We start from the raw sequence: 18809 nt of genomic DNA, 5'->3' as shown, positions 1-18809 counted from the left end.
TTCTAAAGTGAACTTTTATAACATATGCTAATTATTTTGATTTTTATTCAGCTGCAGAAAGCCATTCATCTGTTCTATTCAAGCTATTTTTCTGATTACTGAAAATGAGAATATAATTATTATTTATTAACTACCCCTAGTACTTTCTTTGGGATACAAAGCATTGCTATTTCTATACAATGCAACTTTTGACTAATTAATTAGAATGTATGCCCATATTATCAAGAGTGTTTATATTTGGAAAGAGGACAAGAACACTTTCAGATTTCTTAACATGTAAATTCTTTGCAGGCCTGGTTCCATAGCTAGTCTGGGCCTTAATAAATCATCTTGAGAGTAAATTGCTTACTGGTAATAGATGATGAATAACTCTTAAGTATTTAGAGTTATTCATAAGTAACAGTTACTCTTAACCTGAAATCTTTCTTCCCAAATGATGAGTGGTTAATAGAAAATAAAATATAACTATGATGTCATTAAACAGTTAAATTAGTCATAAGATAGTTTTTAGGAACCAGAATTGTACAGTAAGAAACCTTTCCAACCTTGTGGTTAGTTTTTAAAGTACTTTGCTGGCTAAAGCAGGATCAGGGGTAAGATGATTACAATTAAATTTCAAAGATACACAAGGAATCAAGCCAGAAAGGGATGGGAGTCAGAAGCAGAGACAGAAGAAAAATGAAAGAAGCATGCCCTGAGAACTGTAGTCCAGAGACTAAAATCCAGAGGGAGAGGTAACATGTGAGATGCAGATAATACTAGAGACATCTCAGGAAGAAGGGAGCAGGTCCAAGTGAGGCTATTATACTGTTGAGACAACTTTTTTGGACTGCACTGTGTCTTCACTGCAGTGTGTGGGCTCTCTCTAGTTGTGGAATCACAGGCTCTAGAGTGCCCAGGCTCAGCACTGGCAGTGTGTGGGCTTCTCTAGTTGTGGCACACAGGCTCTCTAGTTGCAGCGTGTGGGTTTAGTTGTCCCATGGCATGTTCCCCCACCAGGGATCAAACCCATGTGTCCTCTGCATTGGAAGGTAGATTCTTGACTGGGACCAGCATCTACAATCTAGGTTTAAATTTTCCCTTTACTCCTCTGGTCATAGGAAAATCCTCGAGATCATAGGTACAGGCTGAAAAAAAAAAACATAGTAGTATGATAAGAGGCAGATCAAGATAGTTAACACTCTGCCCATGCAACTTATTTTTGCCTTTGATGGCGGAAAGTTAAGTGTGGTGATGACCATCTGAGGCCCACTAGACAACCAGGCAAAACATAATGCTACAGTTTTTGCTGGGTGATTGATATTATGTAGAAGAACAAGGGTACTGCAACATCACGGGGCAGAGAAGAGCATGAAAGGAATTTGGGGGAATCTCCTGGGTTATTCTGTTGTCCTACAAGTATGCCCACAGGTAAAGCATAATGGTCCACTACTAGAACCATACAAGTAGGGCAACTGAGAGCTCAGATCCCTCAGGAATGAAAACTGGATCATACCACTCAGGTAAGCATCCTACATAACAAACAGCTTCCTACCAGGAGAATTGATAGGTGCCAGAAAAGTGGTGTTTATAAAGTCTTATGAATTACATATTTTATGCATATTTGATACAAATAATACTGAGCATAACATGTTTAAATAGTGATATCCCAAACTAGCTTGCCTTGGTTGGTGGTGGACTATATTTCACTGTGTTACCCATGAGGTATCAAAGCCCTTTACAAAAGGAAAATCTTATGAATTTGGGTTCCTAGTAGGGAGAGACCTCCAGCCAAAGAGGAGATAAATTCCTGTTTCTTCCCTGCCTCCACTCTTGCTCCCAACTCTCGTCACTGCATTCAGAACCATGTGGTGTTAGGGAAAGGACAGAGTCAGCTGAAAGTCCACGAACACAGAATGCTCAGGTTAAGGAAATACAGTTATTCTCAGCCCTTAAACACCACCTTCTATTCATCTCCTGAAGGTCTTTGTTCTTGTTCCCATGGCCTGTAATGAACTTAGCCTGTGTCCTAAATCTCTATTACATGCTGATGGTAGACATCACTAAACAATTAAGGCATGATTTCCCATTGAGCTAGACTGGTTACACAGTTGCAAATTGTTTGGGTTGGAAGTTGAGATGAAATCTATTTAGTGTCTTGCATTTTCCTAGTATCAGGAAAAGGACTTAGAAACAACTATAGGAAAGCCTGATCACTTGCTCACTCATTTCTTAGTAGGCTGACAGCAAAAACATAAGGGTACACAGTTGTGTCTATATATTCTAATGCCAGGAAACAAGCAAAAAAATAGATGTAGAGTGAGGGCAGTAGAGCAGAGAGCAAAATAAGCTATTAACTAAGTGAAGGCAGTGCTTTTCTAATTCACCCAGTATTAGGAAAGACTGCTGAATAAGCATCTGTAGTATTAATCAATAGGTTATTATCCCATTTGATAAAAAGTGACCAATTAAGAAGTGCAAGAAAGTGCAATTATATGGCCATTCATCACCTAGAGGAAGGGAAGGGTGATTACAGGCATAAAATAAACACTACAGCATCATAGAAAGTACTTCAATTACACTATTGGTCTGTCATACAAATAATTAATAATAAACAAATACTATTAAGAATACCAGAAGCCAGAAATTCCCTGGAGGTCCAGGGGTTTAGGACTCGTGCTTTCACTGCTATGGGCCCAGATTTGATCCCTGGTTGGAGAACTAAGATTCCCACAAGTCACCTAGCCAAAAAATAAAAAGAATACAAGAATTCAGAAAAAAAGTTTCCTTTAATGTTAACCCTAAACAAACTTTACCATTATTGATCTACAACAGCTATGTCACTAACCATCAACATCAATGGGCTCAAGATTTTTCAGACCCAGCTGCCTTTTCCAGCTCCACCAGCCTCAGTTCAGTTCAGTCAGTTCGGTCGCTCAGTTGTGTCTGACTCTTTGTGACCCCATGAATTGCAGCACGCCAGGCCTCCCTGTCCATCACCAACTCCTGGAGTTCACCCAAACTTACATCCATTGAGTGGGTGATGCCATCCAGTCACCTCATCCTCTGTTATCCCCTTCTCCTCCTGCCCCTAATCCCTCACAGCATCAGAGTCTTTTCCAATGAGTCAACTCTTTGTATGAGGTGGCCAAAGTATTGGAGTTTCAGCATTAGCATCAGTCCTTCCAAAGAACACCCAGGACTGATCTCCTTTAGAATGGACTGGTTGGATCTCCTTGCAGTCCAAGGGACTCTCAAGAGTCTTCTCCAACACCACAGTTCAAAAGCATCAATTCTTCGGCACTCAGCTTTCTTCACAGTCCAACTCTCACATCCATACATGACCACTGGAAAAACCATAGCCTTGACTAGACGAACAAGCCCCACAATGTCTGAAAACACCATAAGGAGAAAGCACTCTTTGCTGCTCATATCTGATAGAAATCAAGAGCTGGACTTTGCTACACTATCTATTCACAAATTCAGTGAAAATGTTTATCTCAGCAATATTGCAAAGGACAAATATGGTACTTAAAAAAAATCAGAAACCTTAACTTCAAAACTGTCCCATTAGAAAACCACATATTAATTCAAAATACGCAGCAGGCAAATAAAATATTTTTGGAATTTTTTCCTGAAAATTTCTTCATAGCTTGCCTTTGAAGCAAAGAATTAAATGTTGTCTCGTAATATCATAATTTATTTTTTAATCTAAAAAGATAATGTCTGGTTTATTCACCTTCTGTTTTGACTGTCCTTGGCTCTGAAAGACTTTTGGTAGTTTCCAAAATGTAAATTCATCTTTAAGAACAAAAGGAATTCAAACTGTGTCCCTCATGTTTGAAGATTCCCTCCAAATACTTTGTGCAGTAGTTGCTTCCCTGGAATATGTTTAATTTTTCCATATTATTTATTTATTTATTCACCCACCTAGTTATTTGACAAATGTATACTGATACCTATTCTCCTGGTAGATTTCCTCTAGAGGATGGAGATGCAGGACTAAACAAACAAACAAGAGAAAAAGGTGTCTGCCTTGAAGTAGCTTATAGAAAAATAAGGTGAGATAAACAATAGACAATAAACATAATAAATAATATATAGTAGGTCAGAAGATAATAAGTGCTACAAACAAAACAAAAGATGAAGAGGGAAAGGGGAATGGGAGCCATGAAGGTTGGGGGTAGAAAGTTGTAGTAAAGAAGAGGTGACAGCTTGAGTTGAGGTTTAAAGTAGTGAGAGTCTGCCTTCTGGATATTTGGGGTAACTTCTATAGGGAGGGGAAAAGAAGTAAAGAACACATTTGATATGAAAGAACAACAAAATCAATGAGGATGAAATGGATTGAATAAAGGGAGAGTAAAAGGAGAAGAGGGGGCTTCCCTGGTGGCTCATTCGTAAAGAATCTGCCTGCCAATGTAGGAGACTCAGGTTTGATCCCTGATCTGGGAAGATCCCTAGGAAAAGGAAATGGCAACCCACTCCAGTATTCTTGTTGGGAAGTCCCATGGACAGAGGAGCCTGGTGGGGGTTGCAAAAAAGTCAGACATCACTGAGCAACAAAACAGCAAAACAAAAAAAAGGAGATGAAGGCAGAGTAGTAATTGAGGACAGATCATGTAGACTGATGTAGGTCTCTTGGCTTTTATTCTAGATAATTTGGGGAGCTATTACAAGGTTTTGAGCAGAGGTATTACATGGAAGATCCCCTGGAGAAGGAAGTGGCAACCCACTCCAGTATTCTTGGAGTGAGTGTCCTGGAGAATCCTCATGGACAGAGGAAACTGGCGGGCTATAGTCCATCGGGTCACATGGAGTTGGACATGACTGAGCGCACATGCACACATGCACACACTACATGGCTTGATTTATATCTAAAAGAATCAATCTGGGAGTTTGACTTCTAGAATGTCTAAGTAGTTCCTATTGGACCTGCCTTTCCATAGCAACTATAAACTCTGGAAAAAAACTGAATGCCCAGGAAAGTGAACAAAAGTGGGGGCTGGAGGGCACATGGAGAAGTTGGCACTTAGAAGAAGAAATGAATGGGGTTGAGAGTCCCCTTTGCAGGTTTCAGCCCCAGAGCAGGGTGAATGTGCACCATAAAGTGGCTAAAACACTGACTGAGAACCTGTAGTCTTTCCAGCTTTAAAAACTGGAAATAGAACTGCCTTATGACCCAGCAATCCCACTGCTGGGCATACACACTGAGGAAACCAGAAGGGAAAGAGACACGTGTACCCCAATGTTCATCGCAGCACTGTTTATAATAGCCAGGACATGGAAGCAACCTAGATGTCCATCAGCAGATGAATGGATAAGAAAGCTGTGGTGCATATACACAATGGAGTATTACTCAGCCATTAAAAAGAATACATTTGAATCAGTTCTAATGAGGTGGATGAAACTGGAGCCTATCATACAGAGTGAAGTAAGCCAGAAAGAAAAACACCAATACAGTATACTAACGCATATATATGGAATTTAGAAGGATGGTAACAATAACCCTGTATACGAGACAGCAAAAGAGACACTGATGTATAGAACAGTCTTTTGGACTCTGGGAGAGGGAGAGGGTGGGATGATTTGGGAGAATGGCATTGAAACATGTATAATATCATATATGAAACGAGTCGCCAGTCCAGGTTCGATGCACGATACTGGATGCTTGGGGCTGGTGCACTGGGACGACCCAGAGGGATGGTATGGGGAGGGAGGAGGGAGGAGGGTTCAGGATGGGGAACACGTGCATACCTGTGGCGGATTCATGTCGATATATGGAAAAACCAATACAATATTGTAAAGTTAAAAAAAAAAAAAAGAGAGTACAAAGGCTGGGCAACCATGGCCTCAGCAGCTCTGGCTGATGACTTGAATTCCTTGTGTGCAGGGCAGACTCCAAGCAGCTGAGCTAAATGTCAAAAGAAGCAGAGAAGAAATTAAATGAGACTTGAACAATAGCCCAAGAGACAGACTTAATGTATGATCAAGGGGAACACCTACTTATGGATGAGAGGGAATTTCTTACTGAAGAGTTAACATTTATGCTGAAATCTACAGGATAAGAAGGAGGAAGCCAATGAAGTCTAGAGGGGAGGGGAGAGGGAGAAATGGAATTCCAGGCTTTGGAAACACCATGACAGGAAATTCAAAGTCAGGAAAGAGCCTGGTGTCTTCCAGGAAATGTAAGGAGGCCAAAATGTGGAATATATTCATGGAGAAATGGGTCAATTGATACTAAAACAATAAATGCTCTAAATATGAGGTAGGGAAAAAGCATTAAAATTCATGTTGATGTATGGCAAAACCAATACAATGTTGTAAAGTAAAAAAAAATAATAATAAAGAAATGATAAATGGTTAAACAAACAAAATTGATCTCTATCCTCAAGGTGCTTATAACCATGTCAGGGAGACAAACATGAGAATGTCAATGAAACAACTGAACTTCAATACCAGACAGCACGTAGTTGGCCAATGTTTTGAGTTTTCAAATCATATTTGCAAGAATCATCTTATTTGGTCCTCATAATAGTCTCATGAGGCAGGTACTCTTATTGTTACTATGCTTATTTAACCTGGTTGTTTTCTCTCTGTCCTCACAAGATAAGCCCTATGAGGGCAGAGCCAGACCTGTTCTCCTAGGCACAGCTTTGAGTTCAGAGAAGTGCTCAGTAAATCCTTGTTAAATGCTTAAGTTTAACAGATTGGAAACTCAAGGCTTTGAGGGGACAGGACTTACATGGTCAAGGGAACACAGCATATCCAGGATGGAATCACCTAGAATTCATGGCTCTAGTCTCCTGGGCCAATATTATAACTTGACCAATGATACTCAAATTGCTCTCCCTATCTCTTTCTCTCCATCACTCTTTCCCCTATTTTCTCCTTCCTTTTCTCTTTCCTTCCTTCAAGTAGCAGAATGCTTTGCTTTCAAACAATTTTTTTTCCACTTGGATATGGAAACAGAGGGCTTCCCAGGTGGCGCTTGTGGTGAAGAACCCACCTGGCAGTGTAGGAGACATAAGAGACATGGATTCAATCCCTAGGTTGGGAAGATCCCCTGGAGGAGGGCATGGCAACCCACTGCAGTATTCTTGCCTGGAGAATCCCATGAACAGAGGAGTCTGGCAGGCTACAGTCCATGGGGTCACAAAGAGTTGTACATGACTAAAGCAACTTAGCACACACATAGAAGCAAAAACTTCAGTTATAAATACATTATAAATATTTTATAAATTCAATGTTACAGGATTTATTATATCAGTCACTGACAATGACGACAGTTGTTGTGATGGACATAGAAATTTAGCATCAACTGTCTAGATGATAGTGGCTGTCATATGACAGGCCTGCCATCCAATTTATTAAAGAATTTTGTTTTGAATGCCCAGTATTGAGAAAATCCAGATGAATCCTAAGAAGTGTATTAGCTAAAAATAGTAACAGGTGTTAAATAGTGTGCCAGCAATCTTAGGATGCTTAAACTCAACTGATTCTGAAACATAAAAGAGGATTAGGAAAGGATGTCTTTATTTTAAATTTGAATCACTAACAACATTTGTTAACTTCCATGCCATGTTGTTAATACAAAAATCTGACAAGAAGCCTTTAGCCTGCTGCAATCCTTTATACTATGATAATACTTTCATAATGCAACATGTTATGTGTACGTTTGTCATTGCAAACTGACTATTAAGCAGAAAGTGAGAACAAGCAATGATGATATGACTGTCTTGTCTTGCATTTCATTGGGCCCAATACATGTGTTCCATGATCCTCCTCTTATTTGTACAATTTTGTGTGAGTGAACCCACACAGGCTTGAAATAAAATGATGAGTGGAGACCTATAACTTCTCTAATCAGTGATATATGTCCATAAAGCTCAAACCCATAATAGAGGTGATAGGAAGAGTTATATTCTGAGATCTGCCCTCAAAACTGTTCTATACTACATATGGAAATATATCTATGGCTTTTAGTGTTCTCAAACATGGTACATTTGAGTGAGCTTATTATGTTTACTATAGGAAATTCCATGGACAGAGGAGCCTGGTGGGCTACAGTCCATGGGGTCGCAGAAGAGTCAGACCCAGCATAGGTTAACAAAGAATTTAGGGTGGTTTTCTAAAATTAAATTTAATCCAAAATATTTGTACCCTTGAAGCACTTCAAAGTAGTCCAAGGGTTCTATAAAACTAAACCAGGCCCTATAGCACTATGCTTCCCCCTAAGCTACCTCCAATGTAGGTGGGATGACTTTGTGGTGGGGTAGGCAGCTATGGCCTGGCCAGCCCTGGCAATGAGGTATTGTAGGAATTTTCCTCCAGTGTTCCAGACATGGATGTGCATTTGCCAACCATCTCATGCACAGCCCCTGGGAAAAAGCAATAGTCTTTTCTTTCCAGTTTAAATGCATTGCTCTGTTCATCAAAATTTAGTTGGAGAACTGAGGGAATATTTGAATTTTTATAGTGTTGTTAATATTCTTTGCCTTTCTAGTTAGCCTATCATCAATCTATAAGGAGAGATTCTGGAATGTCGATTTGAAGGCTATGTGATTAAAGTAGGTCATTTGGTTTCATTAACTCAATAACTGAATAAATAATTTCTCAGAAATATCTGTCACCAATGCTTATTTGTCTTTATATCAATATTTTTCAATGAAATCAAGTGTTTTTTATGCTCATGTAAACGTACTCTTGTAAAAAGTTTACAAGAAAAGGACATTATCCTTCCCCTATTTTGTGGGGAAGGACAAATGTGTGAGAGAGACAGATGAGGGAGTTGGACTCTGATTAGGTGGTTTGCCTTTTCCAGCCTTAACACATCTGAGGTAGAAGATTCCTCTTAGTAATGACAGTTCACAGTGCAGTAATTCTCAAAGTCAGTGTGGGAATGGAGCCATATCAAATTCTTAAGGGCTTGTGTATAGCTTGAACATCTGGGAACATTAATATAAGTGCTTTCTCATAGCTTCTCAGCCTACTGAAATCCTACTGAGCTTTTGGGCATGCCTCCATAATACATCTCAGACCTTTCTTACTTCTTATTCATCAACCATTCATCCTTTCTCTGAACTTCTACAGAAGTTATAGGGCCCATACTACTTAACCTAGCTTAATAAATAGACCAAAAGGTATGACTCAGAAAAATGTACTTCATCAGAAGTTCAAAGACATAGATTTTGGTTTGTGCCCATGTGCCCCATTGGGCAAGTAACTCACTTATTTTGATTCCTGTCTATTAAAGGGGTATAGTAGTAATAATTCTACCTTCCTCATAGGGCTGTTATGAGGGTCAAATAAGATGATTCTTGTTCAGTTGCTAAGTTGTATCTGACTCTTCGTGATCCCCACAGGACTGTAGCCTGGCAGGCTCCTCTTCCACAGGATTTCCCAGGCAAGAATACAGGAGTGGGTTGCCATTTTCTTCTCCAGGGGATCTTCCTGACCCAGGGACTGAACCCATGTCTCTTGCATTGGCAGGCAGATTCTTTACTACTGAGCCACGTGGGAAGCCCAAATAAGATGTGCCAGGGTCCAGCCTCGGCTGATCCAGGGAGTTCGAAGCGGGGACGGTGTCAGCGAGGATCAGGATACAATAGCTTCAATTAGATATTAATTAAAGATGTAAAGAGTAATAGAATGAGGATAGCTCAGTAGGAAAATTCAGTGGAGAAAAGAGGCTGAGTAGCTTGGTTTACGCGGGAGACCAATAAAACTTCAAGACAAGAAGCTTGCACCACTTACGTAGGCCACAGGTGTCCTTCCATTCTCCCGAAGGAGAGGAGACACTGAGACCTCCCCGGTCGGATCTTAGAAGCCCAGGCAAAATTAGTAAGCTTGGTGGGTTCCGTGCTCCAGATGGAGACTCAGCCAGAGTGAGAGAGAGAGCGACATGGGGAGACCAGTATTTTGAGAAACTGATCCCAAGTCTTTATTTTCCATGGTCTACTTTTATACACTGAGATGTTATGCAAAAAGTCACACAGGGTCAGCAGTCCTGACTTTTATCAAAGTCAGGTGCTTCATACAAATGTATACAGAGGTCTTAGGGGTGTTACATCATCTTCTGGCCAGGGGGCCTGCTGACAATTTATGACCCTCTCCTTGTGACAGCGGTCAGTCAACCAGGACACTTATTTCTCCAGGGGTGATTATTCTTAAAACAGACGCCACCCAAATAAAGTTACATTCCTATAGGGTGAGGGTGTAGTGGGTTTTAGTTAAGGAAAGAATTTACTTAGCCTAAGGTCTAACGTGATTAATATCAAAGGTTAATACTTATTTCTTCTATATATTCATTAACATGTGTAAGGGCAGGGGATGTGGAGACTTAGCAACAAACATTGGCTCAACAAATGAAAAACCCTTCACCAATACAATTTCTAATCAGCCCATTATACTTATACTAATAGTTTTCTAACTTTTCTAAGGAACCTGTTTTTAGAAGGTTTAAAGCATCTCGTGCCTCTCATGGTTGGGAGGCTGTGAGCAATCACATGTGGCCGGACAAGCCTGTCAGGCAGGCTAGAGAACCTTCAGAGGAGTTTGTAGGTTAAAACACTCTTGTCACGCCCAGGAGTTTTTATTAACTGGAGCTCTAGGTTAACTCCTTCTCTGAAAGAGGTGGTGGGGGACAGCCCCCCATAAAGTCAGAGGTGTAGGTGGGGGCACAAAGTAGTAAAGCAGGCAGGCTCTGGTTATGGGGCTAGATGCTCGAGGATTTCCAGGGGGACTCCTGAGGCCCGATCCTGCCTTTGCGTATGTCGAGCCTCCTTCCTCATGACTTTTGCCACGGGCAGAGTGCCTCACTCTGGCCCCCAACAAAGGTGATTCTTAACAAATGTTTTTTTTGAAACTCAAAGTGTTGAACAACTACATGCTCGTATTGAAGTTCAGTTGTTTCATTGACATTATCAGTTTTGTCTCCCTCATATGGTCATAAGCACCTTGAGGATACAGATCAAATTTGAAGTTTTTTTATTTCCTTAGAGTGCTGCATATATAATAAATATTTAGAGCAGTTATTGTTTTTGTAATTATCATTTACAGTTACATAGTGTTTCATTGTGGCTAAAGCATTTTCACATACATTATATCCATTTTTATATGCCAGCAGACTGAGATTCTGGGAGACACAGTGACTTTTCCAAGGCCACCAGTTAGTGTATTACACAAGTCTGCATGCTTGCAGTCTGTGGCTTTTTTCACTCTGTGATTAGATCTTTTGCAGTCTGGGCACTATAAAAAAGGTACTTTGGTCTATCAGTTCATGCAGTTCTGGTTATTGAAGAGATTTGACTTTGTAAACCACAGAAGTCTTCTGGGAGTGACATTATTGATTCTCTACAGCTGACTGCACCTGTGCCTTTGACTGCTTTATTTTCTCTCTCAGTATACCAGCGAGTGTAGTTAGAGTATGGCATGTACCCAGAGTGATGCCTGGTTTGGGATGTCTCCATTTCAATGAAGCCAGTTCTTAATTTTTGAGATGGTGAATTTTCCAGGGTCTCTGTTGGGCTGGTCTTTTCCCTATCTGCTAAGGCCCACTTTTTGTACATGTCACTGTGAGCTAGAATTCTGATTAGAAGGTTAGCAAGCAAGGAGAAGTGAAGGTGACCAATTTCAGTCCTCAAATGTGATCCTTTTTCACCACTCTGCACAAAATGTTTTAGAGAAGAGGTTGAAGTTATTGGATAATCACTCATTTAAAAATTATCTGGGTATTTTCCCCCTCCTGGTCCTAATTTAGTATTGATCGGTCCTAATTTAGTACTGACTGTGTCATCCAAATTAATCCCAAACAAATGTGAACAGTCAATGAAAAAACATTGTATGCTGATTATTATAATTAAAACCTGAATTTAAGTCAAAATGTGCTGTTTAAATGACCCTAGAGTTTGACTAGGAATGATGATAATGGGGATTCAGTGGGCTACTGACAAGACCTTCACAAAATTCTCATCAATTTCTATAATGTTTTTGACATTTCATCAAAGCTCAGGAGGAAGTGGAGCAATTATTTATTTGACTTTAAAAATCACAGGGTGTCAGAATGCACTCAAGTGACTTCAAATAAAATGGTTTGAAAAAGAAGAACTGCAGTGGCTGCATCACAACTGAAATTAGAGCAAGTGTCAATATGTCAGCTGCAAAGTGACAGGTCTTGCACAAGGCACTTAAGGTTAATGAGAGATGTTTAATTTGGCCAGAGTTACCAGAAAACTTCCAAGATGTGACCTCATCTTAGAAAAGGGCAACTTATGGCAGGGATCTAGAGGAAGGAGATGTAGCTTTTAAGCAGCAAATTTCTATCATAACAGTACTATTGTATTAGTGTAAGTGTTAGTAATAATAATAATACAGCTGCCATTTGTTTGATGTGTACTATGTGCCAGGCCCTGCACACTAAAGCATGGACCCATGTGACCTGATTTGTCCTCACTCAACCTTATGTTGCTCCATTTACTTCTGAGCAAGCAAAGGCTTAGGGAGTGAAAAGCTGGGATTTGAACCTGTGTCTGTCACAGTGTGGAGCCCAGTTTTCTAATCCTTTATCTATGACATGGGTCTTGTGTCAGATCTAACATTTACTGTACTGTTGTGTGACCTTAGAGAAGGTACTTTCCCTCTCTGGAAATATCTCCATCTGTAAAATGAGGGAACTTAACTGTGGGTTTTCCTATCTCTAGTCTTTTAAGAATGAATGGGTACGTGACCTTTGGATAGGGTGAAGTGTTGTGGAGGAGTAGCGGGCAGGAACTGGTATGGAAAAGGTATGCAGGTGAAACAGGAACTGAGAGCTTGGATGGGCACTCTTGCTCTGTGATATGAGCCCCCACTCAGCTGCAGGCTAATTTGTACTTTTATCAACAGCCTTTGTTATTCTGGGCTTCAGACAGGCCTAGAGGGAGGGAGAAGAGTAACTGGACATGTGGAAAGAAGGTTCTTGTTTGGTGTTTCCTCTTATTATCACACTAGTCTTTGGAGGTGAGCACATCCCAGTGGTCTGAGTCTGAACACATGGAAACAAAATGAAAGCCCTACACTGAAAGTCAAGAAAGTGGCAGTTGCAAAATGCTGATGGGGAGGCAAAAAAAGTTTTTTTTGTTTCTTTTTTTTCAGCCATTAACAACTTCTTAATATAAGTAATTCAAATGTAATATATAATGTTTTTAATATTTAATTTTGTAGAAAATTAGATATATGTATACATAAAAATGAAATTTAAAAGTATCCACAATCCTACTGCTTAGAGAACAGCTCTTGATATTTTCATCTATATTGTGACAGACTCCAGATTAAAAAAAAAAAAAACAACTAGGCTATTACCAGAGTGTTTCATAATCTGCTTTCCATATGTGTTCCACTCCATCCAAAAGTTTCCATACTTTTATAATCATCTTCATAACTGTTTTCTAGGGCCTTGAGTACCATAAAAATACATACTACTACTATACCTTATGTTCTTAGTATTACAGTCTGTAATACTTGTTACCTACACAAATATCTTTTACTACAGGATATTTTTGTATGGTGGATTCCAAAGAAATGTACATGACATGTTCTGAGGCATTTTCCTTTCTCATTCAAATATTTCCAGAATGTTTCTCTATTTCTCATCACCTTTGGGCAGGAGTGGGATGGGGTGGGGGAACCAATTCTGTTATTTAGATTGCTTTTTTTTTAAAAAGGTGATTATTTGATATTAGTAACCTAGACTGAGAATGGAAAAGATAATATGGGTAATTCTGTACTATCATTCCCTGACTCATGACTGGTAGCACATTGTTTAGTCACCAATTGTCTTTGCTGATAATACTTTTAATCAGTTACTGCCTGATTATGTAGTTTTATTTCTCACTATATTTGTAAAAAGAAAAATTTTCAAGAACCAACTCCAAATTATACTATTTTTTCCCTTTATCTCAATTTGCCTTTTATCCTGAGAGATTTTTAGAAGAGTAATTTGGTGTTATTTTGTGTAACCATTTGTTCTCTGAGGTGGATCTCTTTAATTTTTAAGGATGATTTTGGTCTTCTCAAGGTCAGGCCAATTTTAAAATAGAATTTTCCTGAATATTATATTTTAGTGTTCTGAGAGAGGCAGTTTTCACACTCCTGAGGGACAAAGATTTCTGAAAACCTTTTTGATGGAAACTATGGTTCATAATGATCAAAGTCTCCTCCCAACCTGTTACTTTCTTTGAAAAGCTTAAAAGTACGTTGTTCCTCCCCTGAGTATATCCCCTAGCGAAATTCTTGCACATCTGCACAGAAGACATGTACCAGAATACTCGTTATGAGTCATAGCAAAAATTGTATCTTAACTGTTCTATCAATGGGAGAACAGATAAATATTATAGATTTTTATATGCTACCTGCATTAGCATGAGTGAATTTCAAAATACCCCAATATAAAATGTTTTTGGTGTTAAAAAATAAAATTAAAAAAATTGTCAAGGAAAAAACTGCTGTATGATAAATATGGCAAAATATAATTTATACAAAGTTTAAAACTATGTAAAACATTTCTGTTTAGACAAGCTAAATTATACTACTTTAACAAACACTCTGAAATCTCAGTGACTTAGATCCATGATACGTTCAGCTCCGATTATCTGGGGCCTCTGTTTATGAGTAATTCAGAGTCTCAGGCTGATATAAACTTCATTTTGTCACATGCTTCACTGATCACTTTACCAGTGGGAAGCAGATAAAGTGACTTGCATGGTAGTTCTTAAAGCTTCTCCCTGAAAGAGGAACATTTCTTTTTCACTTATATTTCATTGTCTAAAGAAAGTTACATAGTCACACTGAACTTTAAAGGACTAGGAAGTATAATCTTACTATGTGAGTGTAAGATCACCCCAAGTATTTGGTTGTTGTTGTTTAGTTGTTAAGTCGTGTCTGACTCTTTGCAACACCATGAATTGCAGCACACCAGGCTTCCCTGTCCTTCACTATCTCCCAGAGTTTGCTAAATTCATGTCTATTGAGTTGGTGATGCCCTCCATCCATCTCATCCTCTGTCACCCCTTCTCTTCCTGCCCTCAATCTTTCCCAGTATCAGAGTCTTTTCTAATGAGTCAGCTGTTCGTATCAAGTGGTCAAAGTATTGGAATTTCAGCTTCAGTATCAGTCCTTCCGGAGAATATTCAGTGTTGATTTCCTTTAGGATTGTGTTTGGTGGATAACTCTAGCAACTACCAGACTAAACAGTACTCTGTAGTGCAGATGGACATATACAAGTATGGTAAAAGTACACAGTTCTGAATGGAAATACTGAACACTAAAGTCAGATTAGTGATACCACTGTGGATGAGAGGAAGAAGAGAGTGGGATGGGATGAGAAAGCTGAATAACTGATATCTGCCTCTTCAGTTAACTCTGTTCTCCACTCTGCTCTCTGCCAGGGGAGGCTGACCTGTATCAACTGCATAAACTGGTTCTCCATGTTCTGTGGCTTCAGGAAGGATTTGGACAATGGGGAAGCCAGTAGGAATTCAGAAAGAGGGTAGAGAGTATTCTTCTGTCTCCTTCTCTGTGAGGTCCCCTCAGACTGCCTATGTTTGACCAGAGGTCTCTGCTACACTCAAAGAGGCCAATTCTACATGATATTCTTTGGATTCCAGGCATATCTCCTTTTCTTATCCCTTTGGGCCTAAGGATGGTAACAGCTTTGTTGCTAATACTCCCAAATTTCTGCACTGTTTTTTGTAGCTCTCTCATACCCACACCTTGGTAAATAGTCATTTTTCTATCAAAATCTCTTGGAATGATCTCATATTGAGTGTGTCACTATGTTTCTTGTTGGGACCCAGATGGATACATAAACAAGAGGTCTTATGTTTATTTCATATGCTGAGTTGTTGGCACATAGGTGTTCATTATAATAGTCTCTATGCTTTTGGGTTAAAGACCTAAATGTAAGACTGGATACTATAAAACTCCTAGAGAAAAACATAGAACACCCTTTGACATAAATTGTGGCAATATTTTTTGGAACTATCTCCTATGCTATGCTATGCTAAGTCACTTCAGTCGTGTCCGACTCTGTGTGACCCCATAGATGACAGCCACCAGGCTCCCCCATCCCTGGGATTCTCCAGGCAACAACACTGGAGTGGGTTGCCATTTCCTTCTCCAATGCATGAAAGTGAAAAGTGAAAGGGAAGTCGCTCTGTCGTGTCCAACTCTTAGCGACCCCATGGACTGCAGCCTACCAGGCTCCTCCGTCCATGGGATTTTCCAGGCAAGAGTACTGGAGTGGGGTGCCATTGCCTTCTCTGAACTGTCTCCTAGAGTAATGGAAATAAAAACAAAAATAAACAAATGGGGCCTAATTAAACTCAAAAGCTTTTGCACAGCAAAGGAAACTATAAACAAAATGAAAAGATAATCTACAGAATAGAAGAAAATATTTGCAAATGGTGCAAGTGACAAGGAATTACTTTCAAAAATATGCAAACAGCTCAATATAAAAAATAAGGAGACAACCCAATCAAAACTGGGCAGAGGATCTAAATAGAAATTTATCCAAAGAAGACATGCAGATGGCCAGCAGGCACATGAAAAGATGCTCAACATTGCTAATTATTAGAGAAATACAAATCAAAACTACAATGAGGTTATTACCTCATTCCTGTCAAAATAGCCATCATCAAGAAGTCTATATAAAATATTTCATAATTAAAGAACAAACTGCAAAATTTCTGTCAAAGCACACCACAAACATCACACACAATACCCACCCCCTCAAAAACCTTTAAAATTCTATTCTTTAAACCTATTCTATTGACAGTTTCTAAATATAGAATGGTGATTAAAGTTGTTCTTTGTTCCTTTTCCCTTTGTGATTTTGTTTCATAAAAATAAAGCAAAATAAATAAACAGTAAACAATAGAAGTTCTGTTAGCTGACCTCTGAGTGGTTTCTGGGTCCTCTATAATACATGTAATACTTGTAGCACATGTAAAGCTCATGGCTAGTAGGCATCTCCTTGTGTGCTTATGTGGTCCTTTTCCTACTGGTTGAGGAGTATGCTTATCAAGAATCATTTGCATATTTGCAAATGTTTTATATGCTAATTAAACTTGATATAATAACAATTCAATTAAATGTCAAAGAAACCAATGTGATATAACTATAAAAATAAAGCTTTTTTTTTTCATGCAGGAATGCTCAGATAAAAGCCTTGGGAAAACACAATAAAGGTGAGCTCTAAAATAAATCTGTATTAATCTGGAGTGAGCAAGAAAATAAAAAATTTGTAAAAATATTATAAAAATTAGAAGACCTCTCCCAGATTGTTTGTTGCTTTTTAAGTTATTGCTCCAATGCAAATAAAATGTAACTGGAAATAATAATAACAGAAATGTAACTAGAAATAAAATGTAACTAGTATTCACTGTTAGTATGCATTTCATAAGGATGAGGAACAGGACTCTGGATACATCACAAGAGAAGACCTTGGCTTCACCTTACAGGACTAGTTAAGGAATATACACTTTCATGTTTTATGTTAAAAATATGGAAAAGAACTACAAAACTCTAATAAAAGTAATAAAAGCTCTAAGTAAATGGAGATGTTCCATATGCATGGATAGGAAGAATCAGTATTGTCAAGATGTCACTTCTTTCCAATTTATTTTATATATTCAATTTAGTCCCAATTAAAATCCCAGGAAAGCCCTTTTGGCTCTGAGTGGCACCATGGCGGTCGGCAAGAACAAGCATCTTATGAAAGCAGGCAAAAAGGGAGCCAAGAAGAAAGTGGTTGACCCATTTTCTAAAAAGGATTGGTATGATGTGAAAGCATCAGCTATGTTCAATATAAGGAATATTGGGAAAACATTGGTCATGAGAACTCAAGAAACCAAAATCGCATCTGATGGCCTCAAAGGTCATGTTTTTGAAGTGAGTCTTGCTGATCTGCAGAATGATGAAGTAGCATTTAGAAAATTCAAGCTAATTACTGAGGATGTTCAGGACAAAAACTGCCTGACTAATCTTCATGGTATGGATCTTACCCGTGACAAAATGTGCTCCATGGTCAAAAAGTGGCAGATCATGATTGAAACTCACGTTGATATCAAGACTACCAATGGTTACTCTGTGTGGGTTTTAATAAAAAAAAATGCAACAATCAGATTCGGAAGACCTCTTATGCCCAGCACCAGCAGGTGCGCCAGACCCACGAGAAGATGATGGAAATCATGACCTGAGAGGTGCAGACAAATGACTTGAAGGAGGTGGTCAATAAATTGATTCCAGATAGCATTGGAAAAGACATAAAAAAGGCTTGCCAATTTATTTATCTGCTCCATGATGTCCTTGTTAGTAAAAATGCTGAAGAAGCCCAAATTTGAATTGGGAAAACTCATGGAGCTACATGGTGAAGTTAGTAGCTCTGGAAAAGCTACTGGGGACGAGACAGGTGCTAAAGTTGAATGAGCTGATGGATATGAGCCACCAGTCCAAGAATCTGTTTAAAATGCAGACTTTTAATGGTGACAAATAAAAGATCTTATTTGTGGTAAAAAAAAAATCCCAGGAAATTATTTTGTGGACATTGACAAACTGATTCTACAGTTTTTAAGTAAAAGCAATAACCATGGATAGCTAACATAACACAATCCTGAAGGAGAAGACAAAGTTGGATTGACACTACCCAAGACTTACAATAAAGCCACAGTAATTAAGAAAGTATGGTTTTAGTGAAAGAATAGAAAAATTATCAATGGAATAGAATAGAGAGCACAGAAATAGACCCAATTAACAAAGGAACAAAGACAATACAATGGAGAGAAAATAGTCTTTTC

The 18809-nt window shown here is 38.9% G+C and overlaps 1 pseudogene; it reads left to right on the top strand.

The window, feature by feature from the left end:
* The first annotated feature begins 17700 nt into the window (after positions 1–17700).
* LOC102265461 (small ribosomal subunit protein eS1-like) lies at positions 17701–18480 on the top strand (annotated as a pseudogene).
* The last annotated feature ends 329 nt before the right edge of the window (positions 18481–18809 follow it).

Source organism: Bos mutus, chromosome X, assembly GCF_027580195.1.
Source record: "Bos mutus isolate GX-2022 chromosome X, NWIPB_WYAK_1.1, whole genome shotgun sequence".
Lineage (NCBI taxonomy): Eukaryota > Metazoa > Chordata > Mammalia > Artiodactyla > Bovidae > Bos > Bos mutus.
This window is presented reverse-complemented; position numbering and strand designations above follow the sequence as displayed.